Source organism: Octopus bimaculoides, chromosome 14 (assembly GCF_046866305.1).
Source record: "Octopus bimaculoides isolate indiv1 chromosome 14, ASM4686630v1, whole genome shotgun sequence".
Lineage (NCBI taxonomy): Eukaryota > Metazoa > Mollusca > Cephalopoda > Octopoda > Octopodidae > Octopus > Octopus bimaculoides.
Window position 1 is genome coordinate 1,705,309 of NC_142941.1, and position 5,000 is coordinate 1,710,308.

The 5,000-nt window shown below is 34.5% G+C and overlaps 1 protein-coding gene across 8 annotated transcripts in view; it reads right to left on the reverse strand.

The window, feature by feature from the left end:
* Positions 1-5,000, reverse strand: part of LOC106873245 (protocadherin beta-16) — a 128,232-nt gene that overhangs the window by 54,839 nt on the left and 68,393 nt on the right. For 2 of the 8 annotated variants that reach the window (XM_014920527.3, XM_089362135.1), the window contains exon 1: positions 4,528-5,000. This exon is cut by the window's right edge. The exons of the other annotated variants lie outside the window; for them this stretch is intronic. The gene's annotated coding sequence lies outside the window, so the exon portion shown is untranslated. The remainder of the gene's footprint in view (positions 1-4,527) is intronic. 8 annotated transcript variants of the gene reach the window in all.

Below are 5,000 nucleotides of genomic sequence, written 5' to 3' on the forward strand. Positions count from 1 at the left end.
AAGGGAGACAGCAAATCTACCAAACAAAGAATAATCTGGCCTTGACATGCATTTGGCTGCTGATGCAGCATTTGCAGCCTCTGCCTTTACCAGTGTTCCACTAATGGTGCAATATTCCTCCCATACTGCTAAATGTGTTTGGTCTCACCAGGAACTTAAAAAGAAAGGAAGGAATTCATCATTATTGCTCTACGCCAAAGCAAGAAAAGGAAGGACATCTTGTCCAGTCAGGCCTTATTTCTTGCTGAAAATCTCATAAAAGTGGATGGACTTGAATAAATGTGTGTATGTATGTGTATATATTTATATATAGAGAGATAGATAGATAGATAGATAGATATACATAAGAATATATATATATATATAAATATATATGTATAAGGAAAATAAAAGAAGGTAGAAAATGCTAAAATAATTTTATCATGAAGAACATTTCAGTCATTGAGATTTTTTCAACTTGGAGTAAAGAATGAAAAACAATTAAATTGTGAAAAATTAAATGAAAATTGTTTTTCATTTTTTACTCCAAGTTGAAAAAATCTCAATGACTGAAATGTTCTTCATGATAAAATTATTTTAGCATTTTCTACCTTCTTTTATTTTCTTTATACATATCAACTCATGTGTTCCTTTTCAACCTTATATATATATATATATATATATATATATATATATATATATATATATACACACACACACACACACACACACACATATACATACATATATACATAGTTACATACATATATAAATATAGATATATTCTATCCACTGACAAGAGATTTTTCAATTAAAAATAGAGAGTCACCCGAGTTTTTAATTGATGAAATATACACAGGTAATTAAGAGATGTAATTAACTGAAGTATTAAATGTAAAGAAGTTGTTGATGATGATGATAAAGATGATGATGACGGTGTAGTTGATAAGGATGATGTTGAATATGATGTCAATGATGATGATGGCTGACGTGGTGATGATGACGATGCTGATATTCCACTTTGGCCTGGGTAACATACACTTCTTTTTCAGCCCTGCCAACTCAGTCATATTGACTTGAATATATACACCTCTATCTCAGACTACTCTATATTCTTAACACTCCACCCCTTATCACACACCTCTCCTACCATCACTCCTGCTCTTCACTTTGTAAAGAGACACATGAGTGACCAGAAATGTGCAACTGTGAGGTCCCTTTAACCACGGTAAGGACATAACTACCTCCATAATTGGGGTCACATAAAAGGTACCCAGTACACTCTATCAAGTGTAAGGTTATGGGGGACCTATTAGCCGTGTCAAGGACAAGTTGCCCCGTTATGGCTGGTGGCATGAAAAAGCAGCCAGCACACTCTGCAAGGTGTTTGGCATTTGGAAGGGCATTGAGTTGCAGATCCATTCCAACATGAAATGGGAGCAAGATGTGGTCCTTTCAAACCATGAAGAAGAGCAAAAACATCTCAACCTGTTAGCATGGACAGATTATTTAAAACAATGATGATGGTAATGATGATGATGTCTACAGAAACATACCCACATATGCACAAACACACACATGCATATATGTGAACTCACACACACATGCATCTATGTATGGTCACTTCTATTTTTCATTATTTGAAATCTCCCTGTAAAGCTGGAACTGCTTTCTAACAAAGATACGAAGCTCCAACATTGGAATGGAGATAACAAAAACAGAATGTCACTTCTAAAACTTGAGAAAAGCCTTGCATATTTTTACTGTTCCACTTACAGACTGTATTTGTAGCCTGCAAATCAGTTGGCTGATTTGTATTTTCTGAAAACCCTAGCTTATCCAAATCGTCACTTTGGCATTTACCCACAAAACAAAGTGCACAAATTATTACTGGTATAAATGTGAATTTATAATTTGGATATCTATATACACATACATGCATATATATACATATATATATATATATATATATATATATATATATATGCTTCCCAATCACATGGTTTTGGGTTCAGTTCCACTGCATGTCACCTTGGAGAAGTATCTTCTTCTGTCGTCCTGGCCAGAGCAAAGTTTACAGTGGATTTGGAGGATGGAAACTGAAAGAAGCCTGTCATATATCTATTGGTAAATATGTATGTATATATATATATATATATATATATATATATATATATATATATATATATATATATATATATATATATATATATATATATATATATGTATATGTATACATGTGTGTGTGTGGTGCCCAAATTAGTCTTGTGAGCTACCTGGTGAGCTCACAACAGCCAGTGCCAAGAAAAAATCCCCCAGTCCGCTCTGTAAAGTTGTTGGTGTTAGGAAGGTCATCCAGCCGTACAAAACTGTACCAACATGCAGGCATTACAGCACCATGTCATCTTCCATCACATCAGATCTGGTTAAACTATTTATCCTGTGACAATCTGTATTTTATGATAATGATGATGATTGTTGATGATGATGATGATGATGATAAAGATGATGATATCTATAAGAGTGTGTGTGTGTATAATTCATATAGGCATCAGCATGTTCTTGCAGTTATGTACCCTAGGAGCAGCACCATTTTGGAAGCATTTATCCCTGTAACAGCATCGTTTACAATGCTATACATTCCCCATTGCATACACTCCTTTACACATCACTATATTTTCATTTAGGTTCAAAAATCATACTTTTACACATGAGTACATATGGGTGGGTGTGTGTGTGTGTGTGTGTGTGTGCGTGTGTGCGTGTGTGTATTCCCCCACTCTCTCTCAGGTATATAAATGTACATATACATATGCTTAGATATAATTAAATGTGTTGTGTGTTCATATATGTATATATATATATATATATATATATATACACATATACTTTTTAGTATATCTAAACATATATATATATATATATGTGTGTGTGTGTATATATATATATATATGCATATGTGTGTATATATATATATATATATATATATATATATATACATACATATATATATACATACATACATATATATATATATATATACATATATATATATATACATACATGTGTATATATGTAAAATATATATACACACACATATACATATGTATACATATATATAACTCTTTAATTCTTTAACTAATTAATTTGTTTCATCTTTAAAGCTGCACTCATGCTTGGGCACCACATGCACATATGTATACATATATACACACACACACACACATATATATGTATATAAGACAAATGTCAAACAATGATTATATATATATATATATATATATATATATATATACACATACATATATAGAACATAACTACATGTAATATGTACATATATATATATATGTATATATGTATGTGTATGTATGTGTGTTTATGACTGGTGTTTCCTGTAAGACTATAAGACATGCAATGCCTGTCTAAGATATGCAAATCAATGCAAATAAAAGCTGGTTTTAATCTAAATCTTTCACTTGAAAAGGGACCATAGGATGAAGGCCAGCTCCATGTTCTCTCGACCCCTGTAGGGTTTTCATGTCTTAATGTTGCAGTTTGCGTAGTAATTATAATATTATAGGTAGACCCTGCTAGTTCCCTTCGACCTCCTGCATACATATTCATATACACATACATACATATATGCACACACACATACTCATATATATTTACATATTACAAGCATACATAGATGAATGCACACACGTGTGTGTGTGTAAGTATATACATACATCTACATTTATATACAATTAAATTTCTATACCTTATCTGCATACCTACATACATATATATATATATATATATATATATATATATGTATACACACACACACATACGCTTACGCACATAATGCTGCAAACTTAGAGAAACTTCGAAGTTACTGTCAACGAAATTATCATCATTATTAGAAATTATGTCTTTCTGCACAGGTATTGTGTCCTTTAATCCTTTTGTTGTTTTTCTAAATATAAACACACTAACTTTTCAAACATGTGTATGCACACAGATGTACGTATACATGTGCAGAAATGAATATTATGCGTATATAAAGAGAGGGAGGGAGTGAAAGAGAGAATGAGAAGGGGAGGAGTGGTAATTTCACTGGTCATTGTTTTTGTTTTTCTTCAGCCAACAACAAAACAGTTTAATAACAACAATAACATCGGAGAAAATAGTGGTGGAGGTGGGGGTGGCAGCAGCGGCGGTGGGTTTGGTAGGGACTGGGGGTGGGTGGTGGTTATTAGCGTGGTGGTGGTGGTACAGTAAAGGGATGGTTTGTTAGGGTGTCGTGAGTGGGTGGTTTGGTGAGGGGTTGGTGTGATGAGGTGATGTGATGTGGTGGCCTTGATGCTGTGAATGAAATGCGTAAGAGAGAGAGAGAGAGAGACTGAGAGAGCATGGGTGAAATGGAATGAAATGTTGTGATTGAAAAGTGTTGGTTTGTTTATGTAGAGACACGGTGAGGTTGGGAAGAGATGAAGGGGTGGTAGGGTGGGTGTGGTGGTGGCTGTGTGACGTTGTGGCGTTGATGCCATCCATCGCACTTACCTGTCTCAAATGGTCCATAATCCGTTAAAGGTGAGAGAAGGAAAGTCCAGATCCTGCTTTTAGCTTCAATTACAGATTTCTCTCTCCCTCTCCCTCTCCCTTCCTGTCTCCCTTATTCTCTATCCATGCAGCTTCCCTACTGCTGCTGCCGCTGCCGCTGCCGCTGCTGTTGTTTAGCCCAATCCAGTGGACCTTATTATTTATGACAATCCAACCATGACACTTTTTGTTGTTATTTCTACAACTTCTCACTAGATCCTTTAAAGTGTCCTTCCAATATTTAAAAACAATCATTTGATGGATACTTAGCTGCTATTTCTAGCACTGCTCCCTTCACTGCTACTTGTGATGTTGGTATTGTTGTTGTTATTGTTGTGATATTTGTTACTGTTGTTGTGGTGGTGGTGGTGGTGGCTAGTATCAAGTGTTGTTGTGTTAGTGCTTATGTTGTAGTTTTGTAGTGGTGGCATTGG